At 42.3% G+C, this 21,201-nt stretch overlaps 1 protein-coding gene across 1 annotated transcript in view; it reads right to left on the minus strand.

Annotated features, from left to right (window-relative positions):
• SCAF8 (SR-related CTD associated factor 8) overlaps positions 1 to 21,201 on the minus strand; it is a 207,242-nt gene that overhangs the window by 25,657 nt on the left and 160,384 nt on the right. The gene's annotated exons all lie outside the window — the stretch shown is intronic.

Consider the following 21,201-nt stretch of genomic DNA (forward strand, 5'->3'; position numbering starts at 1 on the left):
AAGTTTAACTTTTAACATATCTTTATCCTACTGAGGTCCTGTACCTTGAACTAGAGCTTAAGGCATAACTGATGCTCACTCCCTTTAAAAAGCACTACTTTTCTGATGAATTTGCTTCCACATTCCTAAAGATGAAGTCCCAGCTAGACTAAAATAAGCATGAGGTTGCTTGCTGCAGAGCTCGGATTTCATACCCAGTTAAGAATTTTCTTCAGATTAGCTTGGACAAACTGTGTCCTCAGAGTCGCAAGAGTATTAGACAAATGGTCCAAAACTGCACCCTTGCTGCGCACCTTTCTGCCTGTATTCTCCATGAGAGGGTTGAGCTGTGCAGGGAGGGCAAAGGCATCAAGGAGTCCAAGGGACATTAGCTAAAGCCTGGAACTGCACAAATGAATGATAAGCAGAGTTTTGTCCACTTTCCTTGTAAGGTTGTTGTGTCCAACCCCTTTTTCTTCCCGTCCCATAATGAAAAAGCACGAAGGAAGTTACTTGCAAGTACTTTAAGAGAAGAGTGCAGAGACTCCAAATTTGACCTGATCCCTCTTCCCCATCTTCCTCAGTCAATGTCCCAAGAATCTGGGGACTCAAGCTTGGCAGAAACCAGTATATATCAACACATGCCACTTTTGACAAAGCTTTTTAAAATTCTTTTGAACTATTCCAACTAGCTGGTGCTGCAGCAGCCAGCACACATGGGTTCTTCTCTTGTTTTCATCAGGGGCAACCTTGACATACTTTTCCTTACTGGTGTCTGAGGAGGCACAGGATACAGCAAAGGTGGTCGGATTATCACTTAGCAGTCCTAAACTGCAGAATCCCTTATTTTGATATATTTTTCATATTATTTCTTCCATTTTGCAGCCATTAGCTGGAACCTGGTGGAGCTGCAAACTGGGTAGGAACTAGGGAGAAGGGAGATGATCAGAGTACTCCAGATGATGAATTTTGCATGGCTGTGAAGTGTCATGAAACTCAGTGCATATGCACTGTATGGGGAGGGGGTGACTCAGAGAAGGTGATAGCTTTAAGTCCTTCTCCATCCTGCCCAATAAATATGTGTCTGACAGATCCCCACAGGCCTGTATATCATTTTCTCTTTCTGTAATTAGGAGACCAGCTGCAATTCCTTGGCCAGCGCCCAGCCAAGCTTCCCATGCTCCTTCCACAACTTCTCCACCAAACAGCACTAAGAAGCAAAGAAACTGAACACAAAATTTAGCATGTGACAAACTCTTCCATGTGTGACCTCTGTATCAGGCAACCTGTGAATCTATGTCAGACTGACTTTCTGCATAAGGTCATGACAAGAAAAAAAAAAATGGATTTGGACAATCTATGAACTGTTTCCTACCCAGCCCTTCCCATTTTCCTGTCTCTCCACACATCATCTACCATTTCTGCTCAATGTAAATGAACAGGAAGCACAGATCCCAAGATATGTATGTCCCTTCTAGAGAAGCGTAGTTCCTTGTTTGGTTCCAATGAAGATGCAGCTAGTTAAATACTTACTGGTGGGAATCATATGGCCCCAGGAAATATTTTTACAGAGCATGAGAACTTAATCGCAGAAGCACGGAGAGGCCAGCATCAGAACTCACTTCCATTCTGTACATCCAAGATAATGAAATATAGCTTTTTGCAATACTTCCCCTTCCTCTTTCCTCCAAGAAAAAAGCTACTCTTTCAGGAATTTGCCGGTACCTTGCGACTTGCCGTTGGAAGTAGCAATTGCTTGCAAGAGCCTGGAAACTGGAAGTAAATCTAAACGGTGCACGTCAGTCTGCCATCAGTGATCTTAGAAAGAGAGAAACTTTAACTGCTGTCCTGTGTATCTTTAATCTGCTGCTCCCCCTGTTTCCTTCTGGAACACTCCATTTAAAATAAAACATTAAAAAAAATAAAAAATCACATATCAAAATGATTCCCCAGCAGGCACTGAATTTCTGTACTACATAGGCACCAGCAGATTGATTAAATCCTGTGAGCTCAAGTTTTACCCTCAAAGCTTGGCACCATTTTGAATTTAATTCTTTCAAAGAAAAGGCAAGGAACACAGGATAGGTGCCAAGGGGCTGCTACAGCACTGCCTGGAAACGTCCCCAGTCTGACCGCTGCCCCTTCCAGTGCTGCTCTGCTGTGGTAATAGGAATCAAGACTTACCCATGCAAGTCCATGCTCTTTGGAAAGCAACAGCGGGGATGGTCCTAAATTCATTTCAAAGTTTATTTCACCGTAAGTCTGTATAGTTTCCAGGAGAAGCAGCATATTTCATCACCAGCCTAACTCTAAAAATACCAGACGGTGCTGAAGTAGCTTCTTATCAGCAGAGGGAATTGGCAGTGCAAACACAAACACCTAAAATCATCACTCCCTCCTGCTCTCATCCTGAGTCCCACATCCCATTTCCTCACTCATCTTAAGTCATGTCTCCAACATGTTCATCAGGGAGCAGCACTCGATATTAAACCCAGGGCCTCTTCAAACCTAACCAGATGCATAACAATGGGTCATCATTTTAATGAATCTTGAGACCATTCAGAAGAGATGAAAAGACAGTGGAAGAAAAAAATATGTGTAATAAACAACCTTTGATTCTAGCTTAGCCTTTCAAGATAGTAATCAGACAGCACATTAGTTTTGTCCAGGATACAAAGGGGGGATCATGCTCCACACTCCTACAGACTACACACTGCTATCACTGTAACTGCTCTGCTATAACAGTGATAACCTCAGTGGCCAGAATTATTAAAAAAAAGAAAGAAAGGACCGCCAGGAATGACAAGTCTCTCAAACCAGTAGGGAGCACATTAGGCTGCTATGAAGCCAAATGCACTTAAAAACAGTCCATGCCATGATGCTTTGCTCTCTCCTATAACAAGATACAGCAGATCATGGGTTTGCTGTAGACAGAAAATATTGGTAAAAGGGCTTTCTAGGCTTCCTAACAGATGCTTTAACCTCTAAAAGTTCAGCAGGATGGTGAAATAGTGTAGCTGTGTTCCCCTGCTAGGTGCACACTCCGCGCTGGGGTGCGGGCATGCTGGACCCTGCAGCTCCCGGACCCCTCGACGGCGAATGTCCAAGTGGCAAAGCCTGCGCCTGCTGGATCTCTCTGCGACGTGCCAAGAGGGAATGCCACCATGGTGAACAGGCAGCCAGGGAGCAGAGGGTGAAGAAGCAGACGGCCAGTGACACAGGGCTACCCAGTGCACCACAGCAACATCCTGTCACCACCGTCCCACGTGCACCAGGGGTCCATGAGATGACTCTGAAAAGATGCCAGGTCCTGGTCTTTCTTGCAAACCCTTAATTCATTATACAGCTCTAGCCCTCTAAAGTTATAGATAACACAGCAGAAAACATTAACAAGAACAGGCCCCTAGGGTGAGATTAGGCTCCACCTATGCCTTAGAGGATACCAGGCCTATCCAAAATTGCCCTCAAGAAGTTAGCTGAGGACTTAGGTAATCAATTTGGTCCGCTGCTCAGAGTGTCCTTTGCCCCCAGTTATTCATCATTGCCCTGCCTAATTCACCATAAAGGAATTCCTGAGGAACTGCCCTGTCGTCAGGAAGGCTCTGTTTATTCAAAGGCAAGACCAAAAAGCACCAATAATTGAATGATTTCACTTGGCACAGACTGCTTAATTTCAGAAGATTTCTTTAGCAGAGCAACAGCTTTGAGGTGGAAAAAATTAAAACAGTAAAAAAAAAAGGGGGGGGGGGGGGAGAACAATTCAGATCAAGAATAATAAAGTGGGTTTTTTAATTAGCCACCAGAAAACAGGCTCCAAAGCTAGAAGAGACCATGTGCCGTAAGTGCTGTGCTTTGCTGTGGACCCTTCAGCATTCCTGCAGTGAGAGGAACCACTGCAAGTTCAGTACTTCTGGTCCCCTTTGGCTTTATATTTTATATCACATTTCTGGAGTGCTGGGTGTGACCAGTGGAGAAACTGGTTCCTGTCCATATCTTTTGATTAACTTACGCTATTTTCCCTTATTTTCAAATTTTAAGATAGGGCTGCTCCTGTCACAAAATGTCTGAACTACATTGGCCAATACTGGCAGAATACAAATTATTAAAACAACACACGCATTAGCACTCATATATAGTCTTTTTAATGTATTATAGCATTATAATACATTCCTCATATAATACATACCTTCCTCAACATTTTCTACCCCATTTTATAGGCACTGCAAGCAACCACTCTACACATCTAAAATACTAGCTGCTATAAAGCAAACAAACTGTTTATGTTTGCAAATGGTATCAGGACTCAATATTTGCAGAGCTGTGACATAAGACATTAAAAAGAGCTTTCACATTGTTTTATTTAGGTAATTTCTGTTTAACCTTTTCATTCTCCATCCCCCCTAAGAAATTCAGAAAATTAGAGTGATGGGCCAAAGCTGTAGCAGAGCCTCAGAAAGAAAGGTGCACATTTAAAGTATTTAAACTCTAACCCAGTGATTATAGCACAAACCTAGCATTTCGTTTCCCAAAACATAGCGCAGGACAATACAGGACTAAAACTAAATAGGAGGACATTTGATAGAAAGCCAGAGAAAAATTGGAAGTGTAGCCCACAAGTTTTGCAGCATAATGATTTCTCTCTGATAACATCTTCCTCTTTCTTGCAAAGTCACATGAAAACACAGGCTGCATGGACACAAATAGATACTCTTCTACCACAGCCACTTGGCTTTATTATATCACCAAGTTTAGCATTTGTCACTAGTCACATCTCTAAAAAAGCATCACTGTGGGAGTCCTTTTCAAGAAATCCTTCTGCAGAATGCTGTTCCTGGCCTGTACCATCTACTTAATGTCAGAAACGCAAAATAATCTTTTCCAAATTATTTGTATGAAAGCTTCACACTCTGTCAATTAAAGCAGGAAATTGGATGTTAAAGAAAAAGCCCACACTTAGATTTTTCCATAAAACCTTTGCTATTAATACACCCAGATTCACTCCATGCTGTGTTTATGATTAGAAGCTCTTGCGGAAACATCAGCTGGTTAATAATCATCTACATCTGTCACAATATCCCATTTATGCCCCAGCCTACATCCTTCCATTGTTTCATTAGCTACCTTCGATAAATGATTGTCAGAATTATTTCCTCTTTGTTTGCAGGAATAATCTGGGGATGAAAGGCAAGAAAATAAAACCCAAAAAGGTGGCACTGACTTGTAGTACAATTGGGATGGCACATAAAGGAGTTCTTAAAGGTCTCGTGCATTGTTCCACCAGTAAAACAGAGTGTTTATTAACTAGGTTTTACAGCCCAGCCCGCCCCCCAAGTTTTTAAGGGTCTGACTGACCAGCCCCAGGTGGTTTGTTCTTTCTCAGGGTTCATCCCAGGAGCAAAACCCCGTGACCCCAGCGGCTGAGGGCATGGATGATTCACTTGGGACCCACCAGCGCTGCAGCCACTGCTCCAGTACTCGCAGAAGCCCAAGGCAGCAGGTCGCTGCAGGCCCCCTAATCAAACCTCTGTCCTAGGGATATCTATATATAACTCCTGATGATACAACTACCTAGCCTGCAATAGGGACCAAACCGAGAAACCTCTGCAGACGTTTGTCAGGTAAATGCACAGCTTGGTTCAGTACTGTTGTGACCAGTGACATCAAAACCTCTGTTCTGCTGAATTCTTAACTGGAAAAAAAGCTAGAGATCTCAATGTTTCCACAGACTGAAATAAATTGGTGGGACAAAAATGCAGTCTATTACTTTTGACAAGAAAAAAGGGAGAGAAAAGGACAACATACATTTTGCAGGCAACACAGACCTAGAACCACATCTATAGCTAGGGCAGTTTCCAGACTGATTTGCCCCATTGCAATCCTTGTTTTGTTATTTGAAACGAAACACATGACCAATTTCCTCCCAGAGGTAACACATCCTCCTCTGATCACCCAGGAGCCTGGGGGCTGTCCTGGTGGCTGAGGAAAGCCCAGGCGGCCTGAAGGAGAGTATGCAGGCACAAGGCTACATGGCCTTCTTTGTGAAGTCTTCGGAAGGACAAAAACTGCTCATGCCTCATGCTCCCTGCCTCAGAGAGGGTTTGGTTCCCTTCCCACTGATGTCCTCAGGAGGGAAGCATCTAAGGCGGTTTGGGTTGATAGGTAACATTGTCACAAAATGCTACAAGAGAATAACTAGTGCTACTGAAAGTTGATGAATGGCAATGGTAACGGAGGTAACATTACCAGTGTCAGATGTCCTCCTTCAAACAGCCAGATTGCAGAGTTAACCAGAGGCAAAACATGTTTCCAGCTGCCAGGTGAGAAGCAGAAGAAAGAAGGTTCTTAAATACATACAATGGGTGTCTAAGGGTGATCCGCAATCTGCTGGAAACTCGCTCCTGAAATCATTCAACTGATCTATTAAAAAGTCATTAAGAATGAGCAAACATTGCTGAAAGCAGTGTTTCAGGCTGCTTGTCAGACTAGCTTTTGATGATGCCTGCTGCATATTAAGGCATTTGATGCACCCAAAAGCACTCAAAGAAAACAATAACAATGTGCAGAGTATTATCTAAGCCTTCATTTGTGAGCAAGATAAACACTGGTTCCGCTCAAACCACCTCATGTTTTGGTTTGCCATTGCAAAAGGCAGTCAGTTAATTTTCCCAAAGTGCTTTAACTAATCAAGTCTTAAACACAAACATTTGACCAAGAGAGAATAAAACATTAAAACAAAACAGCATTGTTTTGTACGGCATGGAGGAGGAGATGTATTTGTGATTTATACATAAAAGAAAACAGCTGTTGAGTGCTAGGGGGATGGAAATTACCATCTTCCCTAGCCGGTGCGGGATGCAGCCCACCTAGCCAAGCTTCGTGCTGAGCAGTGAAGGCACTGGCATTTTCTAATCTAAGTGTATTAAGAACAGATAGTTCAATTTGACTCAGAGTTTTGCCCCATAAGTGGGGGTAGAAGAACACGCTGCCTGAAGCGTTTTGGTAGGTATGCAGACAGGGCAAGAGTACTTTGCTTCTTGCCTGCAAGCAAAAGCACTCACCAAAACAAAAACCTTTGCTGACATGCTTGAGAAAGAGAGGAAGGACCAAGGAGTAGCCAGAGGAGATGGAGTAAGAGAAGAGAGCAGCATGAGACAGTTTGACCCTGGCACCCAGCAGAGAGCATCACAAGCAGACGATCAGCTGCACCTCAAGACCTTGGTGGCACTGAGCCCTGCAACTCACAAAGATCTCTCCTGCTGCTTGCACCCGTAGGGACCACACAGTCACACTCTTACTGTTATGTGTTCACTTCTGGCTGTGTGTGAGTCCGTGACAGCATCATTGCCAGTAAGAATAAAACTGTACTCTCCCCAGCTTAATTAAGTGCATACAAATGTTCAATTCCAATTTTCATCAAAACTTAGATGTCTCTAAAAAAAAAAAAAAAAAATGTTTCATATCTTTCCTCATCTCCTCTCTGTTCCTCCACAGTTTAACTCTGAGCAGCCTCACAGCAGCAGAAGCACAGTTCCCAATGCACAGGAGCCAGCCCAGGCCAACCCCAGGCACAGGCACCTGCACAAGCAAGCCACTGGCAGAGCAGAGCCCAGCCACCAGCTGAACGCCAGGTACAACCACGTCCATTTTTATACAAACACCCAAACCCAACAGCCAGCTTTCAGGAAGGAAAGCAGAAGCCATCACTGCAGTGCAGACCTCCCCAGGCTGGGCTTAAAAGCAACAGGGCCACAGTAGCAGGTGTCCAGTTTCTGACTGTAGCAAAACACAAAGGAGAGGTCTGTAAGATGGCTCTGTGGCCAGGACTGCCCCTGTGCACCCCACTAACCCCCCAGCACTTTGTCACCCTGCAGGTCACCCAGCAGCCTACCCTGGCTTCCCTCAAAGCTGCGCAAAATTATCCTGGAAGCTGCTCTGGAAATAAGCTTGTACATATGAAAAACAAGAGCTGGAGACTTACTACATACCAATCAAATATTGTGCCTCTGAGCACCATAACCACATAATTTAATCATCTTGGATCTCGTGAGGTAAGGAGAGAGAGGCAGGTATGTCCTACAGCAGTTAAAGATATTGCTTTGATCAGTACTTCACAGAAGAAAATTATAAAGCAACAGCATCTATTCAGACTCGTGATGTCCTTGTCAAAGTTTCAAAATAATCCAGAAGAAACATCCAGTTCCCGCACGCCCAAGTACACAGCCACAACAGGCAACGGAGACTGCCTTCCAACACAACCACTTCTGTACAAGCGAGTGAGAAAACATCAGGCCCTACAGCGTCCTACAACAACTACCTAAATTCTGGGTTTAGATTAATTTTGTTTTAGTGAACCATGATTTGAGAAACCACACTTGAAAAACCACACACAAAACAATAAAGACTTGCTCAAAAGACCACCTATGCAGGAAGCGGCTCCCGGCTTCAAATACCAGGTTCAATACCACTGGTTTGCCACCTTACATTTAGCTTCTCCAATGGTGAATTGAAAAGAATATTACTTAATCTATTTGGGAGGGGTTGTTAAGACTCTGTGATTAATAAGCAGGTCTAACAAGGCCAACCACATAACTGGACAAAACCGTTTCTTTGTAAATACTACAGGTAACCCCATCCCTATGAGCATCATTAGCTCAGTAGACATAACATTCTGCAAATCAAAGATAATTCATGTTATAATTCACGCTGTGTTCACATTCATATATTATAATTCATCATAAATATGTCTACCATTGTTCATGCAGTCTATCAAGAGGCATCTCAACAGAAGTGTGAATCACAGCTTCACAGGAATGCTGGTGGAAGGTTTTTGCTCTCACTATGAATGCTGATATTACTACTGAGGATAACTTGCAAGAAGTTAGTGTGCAGTAACCCTGGATGAGTTTTCTGCATCTGGAAAAAGGAGAGATTTCCTCTTCTGAAAATGTATCCACTGCAAATGTATGAATCTCCTAGATCAGTTTCTTATCATTGGGTTCTCACCACTTTGTGCAGGTTTACGTTTGCTGCTAATACGTGAACAAGCTGCTGTGGTCTGTAAAAACAACTTGCTGGAAAACACCACCTTGGAAATTTTCAAACATTTCTTACATACAGGAAAAAAAGCCCAAAAACTGTATTAACTAAAGGTTTTGATTAAACTGTACTGGTTAAGCCTTGTAAGAAGTACAGAGTGATAGACCACAAAGCTTTTGCTTTTTTTATGACATATTTATGTCAGAAGAAAATTAAAGCCGTTTCAAAACAAACAAACAAAAAAAAGGCAGTATATCCTAGCACAAACGTTTGTGTGCCTGTGTGCCATCCCTGTCTCAAACAAATGCTCTGCAGCCCTTCACACATCAGAAGAATGGCTCCCCAAGTGACGGAAATGGCACCATCCAAGAATCCCAGCAACACTAATACTGCAGCGTTTCCTGAAACCGCTACAAGCCATAAACAACTAAGGAGAAGTCAGCCTGAAATGCCATTTTGACTCCATCTGTGCAGCGATGGAACAGTATTTGCTCCTGTTTGGATACAGCACACGGCTCTGCCACACAGGACAAACCTTGCCAAAGCGCCACCTGGACACCCGCTGCATGGCTCTTCTGCACAGGGCACCTCCAGCAGCGGGCAGAAGGGAGTGGGATTCATCTCCTCTGATCTCAGATAACTCCGTAAATTAACCAGTAATCCAAGTTCCTGCTACAGTTAGTGGAATGACCCAGGCATTTCAGAGACTAATTCATCCTCTTTTAAGTAAGTGCCAGAGAAAGCTGGGTGCTTGTACTAGCTGTTCTCGTCTGAGTAATCTTGCAGTCAGAACATATGCATGCCTCCTCTCTTGCTATGAAAACACAAGATACTACCTACTCTATGAGGTGGTTTCAGTTTTGTTGGGTTTGGTTTGTTGGTTTGGGTTTTTTCCAGTAACATACTCATCAACTCTTTCAACTGCTACTTTTCTTGGAAATAAGCCTTTCCTCTTTTGTGACAAGTCGCACATCTTGCAGTAATTGAAAAAGGAGAGCACCAGATAAGGGTATCCTGTCTGCCTTGAAATAACTCTCCTGATCCCTTTTCCAAGAAGATAATAAACATCTGCGCATATGGGCATTACCAGATGAAAGCTACCTCTCTAAGGAAAAGCCTAATTGAAAAATCAAATAATTTCTAGGTAGAAGAATCCTCACCGATGTAACCCAGTGCAGCAATTCAGGTATGTTACAACCTGAGCAACAAGGGGGTGCCGTCGAGCTGTCCAAATTACTGGCAAACTTCACCTCTCATTCAGAGGCTAATCTCATAGTTGGCTTTTTGCTCACCAAGTAATTTTAAAACACAAAGTACACAGTGTATTGATTTTCTTTCCCATGCTTCCCAGATTCTTCTTCTAGCTATTTTTCTTCATCACCTCCTCTTCCCAGCTTCCCTTACTCTCACATCAGCACTGCAAATTTCATCTGCTGAACAACTATTCCCCATCCCCACTCCCACCCTTGCAGAAGTCCCTTTCTTTGATATATGGCTGCTCCCTCCAGCCCCTGCCAGCCTCCCCACCTGCTCCTCTACTCCCTACTTCCCACTCTGACCGCACCCCAAGAATGAGGACCCAAAACGTACCCAGTTATCCACATGAGGTGATGTGGCAGGTCGGGTCATGCCCCCTTAGTTCACCTGGAGCAGCTTTCCACTGCAGACACTGGTTTGAAGCTGGCTGCCAGGGAACATCAGTAGCAAGCGAGGCTAAGCTCCTGGCAGAGGGGAACTCCTCTGCTGCACCACCTCGGCCATTGCAACTACCTAGCTTTCCTTATGCCCTTATCTCACCACATCACTTGTCTGTCGCAACCTAGCCTTTAGGATATGGGTAACGTGTTCTACTACAGCTGCCTGCTACAAATCTCTCATAGGAAAAGAGCTGAGGACGTCTGTGCCAATGTCTGCGAGACAGCCAGATGGCTGTGCTGTCATCCTGTGGGCTTATGTGGGCTTTCTCCCACTCACATCCTTGGATTTGAAGTTCCTCTGCCCACCCCGACTAGCAGGAGCATCAACTTCTGTTATATTTATTTATTCCGTCTGCGCCATAGCATCAAACTAGCTTTAAGTAATCTTCGAACAATTGTTTTCTTCCACTCTAACAGTTTATTAAAGAAAAAAAAAATGAACCTGTGAATACAAGCTACATATTATGCAGAGACAGCACTGATGCTCTAAAATAAGACAATAAATCAAGATCAGCTTTCCCTTGCAATATAAAGTTACCTAGACCTAGCTGCCTCACACGCTAAATGCGCCATGATGCCAGAGTTGCTGTGTTTTTGTTGCCCTGAAAACAGACAGGACAAGCACAAATGTGTCCTCACCACCAGCCAGGAAGAGCGGAGAGCCTGCAGAGGTGATGTGAACCATCACGCAACTGCAGCGTACAGGAGAGCGGAGCAAGGTGCTGCCTGCGCCCCTTGCACCAGACCTTTCCCTGAGCACTTCAAAGACTTGAACTTGGGAGAAGGTCACCGTCAGGCCCTTTTGTAAGGGCATTAAGAATGCTCACCCCACAGACAATTCTTCATGTATTTTGGCACCCCACCTTCAAGGGAGGATTATCTTCCTAGCAGCTCAATCCCTCCAATGGGCTCTCCAGTGGGTACCAGCGACACAGGAGGGGAACCCCAGGAGGGACCCCCTTTCCTGCTGCAGCTCTAACGGCTCCAGGCTGCTATCTGGTGACTCAGGCAGACCCCAGCACTGGCCGTGGCTGCCAACAGCAACCCCACCCCAGGCTGCGCTGCTCCCTGACACACCCGATACTGCACAGCCAGTCTCCAAACGCTCTATTACCTTACCAAAAACGTCTGAATGCATTTTCATGTAGGAACTCTACAGCAGCACAAAGTCCAAGAGACCAGCTCCCCTTTCAAAACTGCAAGGAGGGGTATTCGATTTGTAGAAGCCAAATATAGAAACACAAGCCCCATCATCCAATTAAACAGATAAATGCATCATAACATTTTGTAATTATATAGAATCATAGAATAGTAAGGGTTGGAAAAGACCTTAAGATCATCTAGTTCCAACCCCCCTGCCATGGGCAGGGACACCTTGCCCTAAACCACGTGGTCCAAGGCTCTGTCCAACCTGGCCTTGAACACCGCCAGGAATGGAGCATCCACAACCTCCCTAGGCAACCCATTCCAGTGCTTCACCACCCTCACTGTAAAGAACTTCTTCCTTATATCTAACCTAAACTTCCTCTGTTTAAGTTTGAACCCATTACCCTTGTCCTACCACTACAGTCCCTAAGGAAGAGTCCTTCCCCAGCATCCTTATAGACCCCCTTCAGATACTGGAAGGCTGCTAGGAGGTCTCCACGCAGCCTTCTCTTCTCCAGGCTGAACAGCCCCAACTCCCTCAGCCTGTCTTCATACGGGAGGTGCTCCAGCCCTCTTGTCATCCTCATGGCCCTCCTCTGGACTCGCTCCAACAGCTCCATGTCCTTTTTATGTTGAGGACACCAGAACTGTACACAGCACTCCAAGTGAGGTCTCACGAGAGCAGAGTAGAGGGGCAGGATCACCTCCTTTGACCTGCTGGTCACGCTTCTTTTGATGCAGCCCAGGATACGGTTGGCTTTCTGGGCTGCAAGCGCACACTGCTGGCTCATGTTATATGCATCTACCATCTTCCTTTCTTTAGCTAGCAATATCCCAACTGTGTATTTGCTGAATTTCAGCAAGAAACTTCTCTGAACGCATGACATGGTCTTGACAAAAAACAACAGCCCCATCCTGTGTCTTTCACAGTGGTGCAACCAAGAACCACAATGAAGTCCACATTTTTCCATCTGGCTGAAAAGCATGCTCTACAAGTTAGTCACAGAATGAAGCACCATGATGACAACAGGTAGGGGGAAAAAAGTGACATGCTTTGAGAGTAGCCCAAACAATTTCCTGAAATTAATGGAAATTAATTTACATTTCCTTTCCTCACACAAATCATCATTTTTGTGTTGTTGGTTTTATTTTTTCTTTTAGTACTTTTTTTTTCAGGTATGCATGGAGGGACTAAGAATGACAAAGACTGAAAAGATATAGGCACAAAATTAGCCAGCAATTTTTTAAACAAAAATATATTTTTTTTTTTAATTATCAAAGATGATAATTAGCTCACCAATATGTTGGAACTTTTAGAGAACTGCTTTGTTCAGTTACATAAAAGAAAGACACAGGCAATTTGAAGAAATGAAAAAGGAAGGACAAGCCTATTTAGAAAAGAACAAAAAATGGAAAGCATAATATTCTTTCAGTATATAAAAGGCTATTATAAAGAGATTTGGGATCAGCTGTTGGCCAGCCTCATCAAGAATAGATGAGAAATAAACCAGCTTGATTTTCAGTGGGGAAACCTTTGTTTAGATGTCAGGGAAAGCTTTCTAAGTATAAGGACACCTAAGACCAAGCTACTTTAGGAAGGGTACATATACAGACAAATGAGCAAAAGAGTCAATAGGGGAGGGAAATGACGTATTATCCCTTCTAATGGTGCTAAAAGCCTCTAGCAACTGACTGTGCCAACATGAAACAAAAAAATGGTTGTTGCAAGTGTCAACAGGTTGGATCCATTTTTCACAGGAAATAGGCAAAAGCAATCATTTCCAAATAAATAACACACAGCTTACAACTAATGTCTTTGAAACTTTTTAATACTGTATTTGCTTTAAAATAGCCTTTTCAGATTTAGACTGCATTTGAGGAAAAATCACAGTATAAATTTTCCATATACTCCTTGCAGAAGTGTTTGGAAAGAAACATCCAGTAGCTGACAGCACAGTTGTTTTTTTTTTAATATAATGAAAACTGATCTTCATGACAAAGTCAGTTTTCTGTATGACATTCAGATTATTTTGTTACTTTTTAGCCAAAAATTAAGCTACCACTTCACTCTAACACTTGCTCTTTTCTTTCCACAGTCTAGACAGAAGCAGCGACTCTGTAGTTAGAAAGATTTCCAAATCCTTTCAGTTATAAAACCTCGGGTTTAAAATTTTAAAACATTTTAACTAATGACATGGTTCTGACTAGGACTGTCAAGAAATGCGTTTGTTGCAGGAGGCAATGCTCAGCAACACAATTAGAGATTGCCATCTCTGTCCCAGTAGCACAAATCTTCCTCAAGTTACCAAGGGCAGGGTGAGAAACCAAAAAAAACAGCAGTGGATGAATGCCGACCCAGATCTCATTGAAGGTAAAATCCCAACGATGTTCAATGATGCCAAGACTTTGTCTAGGGAAATTATTACACTTTTCCACTATCATAACTAGCTAAAAATAATTAGGCTGTTTACTGCTGAATGCCACCTGCTGCTGCCTGGCAAAGCATGTTCAAACCATACACAAGGCATATAATCATAACGAACCGGGCTTTTCATTTTCAGATCTAGAAGTGCTGTGTTGAAGTGGTATAATTATCCCCAGTTGAGGGCAGGGGAGTGGAAGGGGGAAGACAAGCAAAGATGGACACATGGACAAGAGGGCTTCTCCCAGCAGCATGGTGGCCAAGGGATGGACGGGGCTCAGCTACCCCAAGCTCTATTGCTGTATCTTTTCCTACAGGCTGCACGCTTAATGAGGCAGGAAAGGATTTCACATTGTGCATTGTTTGTCAAAACACATGCAGAAAAGCAGCAGCTGGTAAAGCACCATATATTGCTTATTTCATCACATTCTACAGGAATCTGGAAGGGGATGTGGTGCGTCAGGCTCACACGTCCACTTAGGAGAACCAGTCTCCAGCAGTGACCAGCAGCAGCAGAGGCAAAACAAGGTTTGGGGGGAATTACAGAAATACAGATATCATGAAGTAGTCTACCACGGATTGAAGTTTTTTGTTTTTTTGGGTTTTTTGTTTTGTTTTGTTTTGTTTTAAATAAAACATGTGAACTGATGTTCCTTTAAAAAGAAAAAAAATTCAGTCACATAATCGGTGTTATTCAGGAAATCTAACTAGACGATCACAGTGATCACTTCTGGCTTTGCAATACATTAATTTTAAAAAATTATCAGAAGTCAATTTCATTGTCTGTGTTTTTGCCCATGAAGTCCAAAGAACTTAGGAAACCACCCTTCATCTCCTGGATTTTACTATAAATCTTCCTTTATTGATTCTACAAAAGTTTTGGAAATCAAATATCTTTTCATTCCCAACTTCTGTGAATAATCAAAACTTCGTTCAACACTATGGCTTTTATTCCAACACACATAAATAGCTTCTTGACTTGCACAAAACCTGAAACCACTTTAATCAATTGGCTATATATAGTCTGGATAAATACTGACGTTGAGATTCTGGGTATACAGCCAATCCTGTGCTATTTGCTAATACTTTGATCTAAATTCACATCATTTTAAAAAGAAATGAAAAATATTCTGGGGAGAACAAAGACCACAGTAAAGAAATTAGAGCCTGTAAAAGCTAGAGGATATGTACATTAGCTAAAAATTCAACTAGTTCCAAAAGCATTTCAAAAGACAGAAATACATTTAGACTTAACACAAAATGAGAACACAAATATTCATAAATTCGTTATTTTGTTACTCCCACAGGAATTCACTCTTGATTTTCCAGAAATCTACCACTATATTAACTATTTTTAATAGCATTAGTAGACAGCACTAGTCTCATAGCATGTGTACTTAACATACTGCTCCATTTTCTATGGCAGCGTTATAGCACAGGTGATTTATATCTGTGTAACAGAAAGGGCTATTCTGTAGAAATATCACAGGAAATGACACACAGGAAATAAACCAACACAGACATCTTACAATCATTTCCTAAGCTCTAGTGCAGCAATCTGCTGAGCTCCTGAAACAACCCAGACACTGCTGACGCAAGGAATGAACAAGCACCAAAAAGGCTTCCCTCTCCCAGCATGATTTCTGGGTCCTGAGAGGATAAAAGGATGAACAAGGCAACAAGCTATGGCATAATTGGTTATTTGCCACCTGGAAATATGCTTTATTGGGTATTAACTTTTCAGGACTGTCATGGTTCATCTACAGCGGCTATGGACAGATGGGGGGACCTGTAGCAGCTGTGAAAACAAGAAAGGTGAAGATTAATGTGTGGTGAATGCTCAAGTAATGGCTGGGGAAAAGAAGGCCACATGGAAAAAAGTCGCAGTAAGCCTCGTGTCAGAGCTTTCTCGTCTTCTCCTCATCTGTCTCCCTCATGAAAGGGGGCTTATAAGAAAGATGTGAACAGACTTTTTAGTAGGGCCTGTAGCAACAGGACAAAGGGTAATGGTTTTAAACTAAAGAACGGTAAATTCAGACTAGATAAAAGGAAGGAATTTCTTCCAATGAGGGTGGCAAAACACTGAAACAGGTTGCCCAGATATGTGGTAGATGCTCCATCCCTGGAAACATTCAAGGTCAGTTTGGACACGGCTCTGAGCAACCTGATCTAGTTGAAGATGTCTCTGCTCATTGCACGGGGCTTGGACTAGTTGTCCTTTGAAAGTCCCTTCCAACACAAACCATCCTATGAGTCTGTGAACTACCCCCATATCCATTTAGATAGCATCATGTTAGCATGTGTTCCTCTGCTCTAATGTTCAAAAGCACGCCTTCCCTTTCCACAAGCTCCCATTGCATTAGGTAATAGACCGAGTAAAAAAATCAGTCGCTGCCCTCGAGAACACTTAATTCAGTTTACAGCAACATACCAAAAGATGTAAAGAAATAACTGCTCTTCAGTTGGGTTTGCCAGCTTGCAACAGAAAACCACGTCCTGGAAGCCAGATGAACACAATAATATTTTAACATGGATTTTATTAAGAAATGCTAGGACATAGTTCATGAGGGTTTAACTGAATGCACAGGAAAGAGAACTGCTTTTCATCTAAGTAAATTTTACCAGTTAAAAATAGCCACAAAATGAAGAAATATCTCAGCCTACTATCTCACTATTGCTCAATATTCTACTATTCCCACTCACCCTTCATGCAGCCTTTTAATGGAAATTAGAATATACGAAAGCCATATATGCAGATATGTATACAATATATTTAAACAAACAAATGCATCTGACATCGGTGTCCTAGGCTAAGAATCAATATGAGAAATCTTTATACTATTATTTTATAGGAAAAAAAAGCAGAAGTATTCTATATGAATTTGAATACACAGAGGTCTACGCAAGCAGATTACACTGGCGCATACTTTAAATGTAATTATTTCTTCACATTTTTTCCTTACCCACTAGAAGAATTTAGTAGGGCTGTTTCAAGAAAGCAATCAGAAGAACATCCATGTAATTCCATGACACTTGTTTGGGTTTTTTTCTGAGACAGAAGTCCTTTCCTCAAGATTTTATGTGCAATTTTACCATTATGTATACATAGCTGGTGAAATGCCTAAAGCATGTCAGCTAAGCAGCAAAGAAATATAGGACTAGTTTTACTACTGTATAACTTCAAAGTCAAAAGATACTGTTAATTTTTGTCTTAAGTGAAAGTCAGTCTGCCAGTCAAAATGCCCTTTCCTGTAGGAAAAAAAGAAAGTTTTGAGAAAAGCAATACAAAATTTGCTGTAACTAGGTGAAACTTCCCACTGTAAGCATAATTTTCTTCAGGTAACTGAAAAAGGAACCTAACGCTTTCACTATTACCTAAAAACCAAGGAATCATAAAATACACACACCCTGTATAAACACCCAAACCATCTTGAAAACACCATTGTCCCATTAAAGCTGATGGCAAACTTCCCACTAACTTGAATAGCAACAGAATTTCATCCATTGTGCCAACTCATCAAGCAGAAAAGGGTAAAGAAAAAGCTTTGAAATCTAAAACTAAAACAACAAATAATCATCACTTCTGCTGTCTTCCATCTTCCATGCAATTTCTGCCCCTCCCTCTGATGTGACAACAAGCTGAAGGTTCAATGCTTAGGTAGTTGATTTATTGGTCCCTGTGATACAGATTCGGAACACGCCTGGCCCTTTCCACTGTTTCATGCCCATCAAAACACGACACAGCAGCTCTTATACCAGTTGCATTTTAATAGCGCAGGAAGAGATCCGCAACATTAAACCTCAGTTTTGCAGTGACTCAATCCAGAGCATTGCACTTCCTAAAACTGAGGGTTTATTTTCGTTTTGTTTTTTTAAGACTAGAAGGAAGTTCCTCAGCGATCAGTGTGCAAGATCCCTTATCACCTTATCAGCAATGCAGGAAAGTGGGTGGCACCATTTGTTTTCCATTCAAATTCCACTCCGGTCCCAAATGAAAGAGAGTTTTGCAATTATATTGTCACCTCTTCAAATATACTGCACAAACTTCAAAGGAAGAACATTTCTGGAAATCAAATGTCTTGGTAGGCCCAAAGGGAGAAATATACCTGAAGGCCAAATGTCTTTCATAAGATACTGGACTCCAACAGCAGCTGTTACTCATACACAAACTACCCACTTCTGGGCAACCTAAAGAGCAACTGTATCAGCATATGAAAAGCAGAGCTTTCCTGCAAGACCTTAATGAATGAGCTGAGGCTACATTTACCAGCCCAGCTACCTGAAAACTAAGTTCTGGAGCTTCCACCAGATTAGTGTTACTACAGGGAAGCGCACTGAACTCCAGAACTATTGAATTATTATACATTAGCTTTTCTTAAAAAAAAAAATAAAAAATAATATTAATTACGTTTATAAAAAATCTCAAATTTAGCACACCTGATTTGTTTGGTTTTTTAAATTTATCACATCAATATTTATATTTTGAATCCCAACAAGAGGCTAGACAGAACAGTAATAAAATTTCAGGTCACACAAAAGCACGCTACACGGACCAGGCACTAAATTTGCTTGTAACAGCAAATATAAAGAGGCAACATTTTCTTACATGTTGTCTTTTAAAGAGAAAACATACCCCACAAATTTAACACCCTAACTTTTTGGTGTCATCTTTACTAAGGCTGATGATCCTTGTTACCTGTATAGTAGAGCTGTTGGGCAGTGGAGGATGAAGCTGTGCAGAGAACATCAAGGCAACAGGGAAATTAATGTATGAATAGAAAATAAGGGTAGACAGTAACTACAGCTAGCCAGCTTTGGAGATAGCAATATTATCTCAACTTCAAATCTTTAGGATCTTATATATTCCTTCTAAAATTACACTGCAAAAAATGCATACACCAGATTGATTTTTTAGGAAATCAGTAACTTAGTTGTACTGCGTTACTGATTATCCACCTTTTATCTACCTTTGCCTGTTAGTAAGGAATTGTTTCCTGAATGCAGAGCTTAAACAGCAGGCTACAAGACTTCCCTTAGCAGACTGATATTTTCTTCTGCTTCCTCGCACTTCTCCTCTTGTACACTACGCCTGAACATCAGCCACAGGGGCTTGTCCAAAGAGCTACAAAACTTCCTTCTGCCATGTCCCTATCTTGTTTCGCATGAAGTCTGAATGTACACTGTACTAACCTTATACGTTACTGAGTTTTTACAGCTGGTCTGTTCCATGGTTTATGTGAAGGCACTGGTGAGTAGTCTTCTCCTCATGTTTGATTGGCTTCCTGATCATTCTATCACAAATGCATTTCTACACACGCACACAGTGTGTTTCTACACACACACCACCGGCCTGGGTCTACAAACCTGTGGCATTTTCTCATCCAATCAACCACATAAGTAAGACTTTCACTCGGAAAAGAGATAAAGAACCAAGCCTTGTTTTTAATTACTTTAACCTAGGAACAATTTGTTACAAGAGTCTACAGATGGAGTTATGATCATATCTTAATCGAACATGTGAGTCCACAGTCCTACTGCACATGTCAGCAATGTCTGGGCCATAATTAAACAGCTATTAAAGTAAGCACATAGTGACCTACTTATCTCAATTATACATCAGCAATGCTGCAGAAGAGGCTCTTCTGAAAAATCAGGTGTCCATCTTCCTCAGGCTATACCACCATTGAGGATCCCACATGAACACATACCAGTAAGTACTTCACTTGTACTACCTTCAGCATGTTCGTATCTCATGCTAACCAGCTCTCTTCCCAACTCAGGTTTTCTACACCTCACACATGCACAAGAAGTCACTCCCCAGAGCAACTTTAAAGCCGATGTGCATTATGGGTGTCCATGCTTGTGTTTTCTGAGTGGTGCCCAAAGGCAGAGCGACACTTTGAAGCCTATGTGCAACAGGCAGCAAGCAGGTTCTTTGGTTGCGCAAACCAGGAGCGCTCAGAACCAGAGCCCACCACCCTGCAAAGGGAATGGTCCATGTGCCTCTGCCCTGTGGGAACTCCAGCAGCAAGAAAGAGCTCGCTCCTGCAAAGCCCAAGGAAACATACCTTGCCAGGCACCTTCTTATTGCCCAGTGTACATTGTCCCTTTCCAAGCACACTCTAAGCTGGTAAATCAGCACAGGGTCTGCAGGATATCAATGCTTTCTTCATGAGATTAAGTTTTAAAGCACCTCTACGTCCAGCACATACTTTATTGGAACACTTAAGGAAGTTTAAGCGGTTATTAACACTAACACAGTCTGCACACCTCTGCCTGTATGGGCCATCTGCTGTAACAAAATTCAGCTGCAACATAAATGCAGGAACAACCAAACTTGTTACTGTGATTCGCTGAGTTATTTCAGGTTGTAAAACTGAACAGATGGCACTTGTGAGCTTTAGTCAATATCTTGGACTTTTTAATTAGATTCCTGTTCAAGTCAGTCTGCTGGTCTACAGCAGGAGACCCCAGGTTTCAAAGTAACCTTAGGAATCCCATTGCTCTGTCTGATAGAAACCACTACGTCAGGGAACTGCTGCAGGCGCAGCTCCTGCTGTGTCCACCCCAGGAACCGGTCAGCAGGTAATTAAAAGAGCAGAATTAAAGGGATAGTCCAAAAACGCAGCTACGCCTTAGCCAAAATGCAAATTAATACACCGCACTGCTTTATAATTTTAGGATGCTCTTGGTATGTTTATCATTAGGAATCTGTATGCCATAATTATCTCTTCCATGTCTTCACATGGTTCTCAAATTCACCTTCTTCCACTGACAAACTTACCCTGGGTTTTCATTGCTTTTTGGAAAGCTGCATGTGATCACAATCAAATGAAACAAAATGTACTGGCTGCTGAAAAGCTGAAGAACTTGCAAGGCAACACACTGTGTATCTATCCCAGAGCACTGAAACATGGTGGA

This window comes from Strigops habroptila, chromosome 10, assembly GCF_004027225.2.
Source record: "Strigops habroptila isolate Jane chromosome 10, bStrHab1.2.pri, whole genome shotgun sequence".
Taxonomy (NCBI): Eukaryota; Metazoa; Chordata; class Aves; order Psittaciformes; family Psittacidae; genus Strigops; species Strigops habroptila.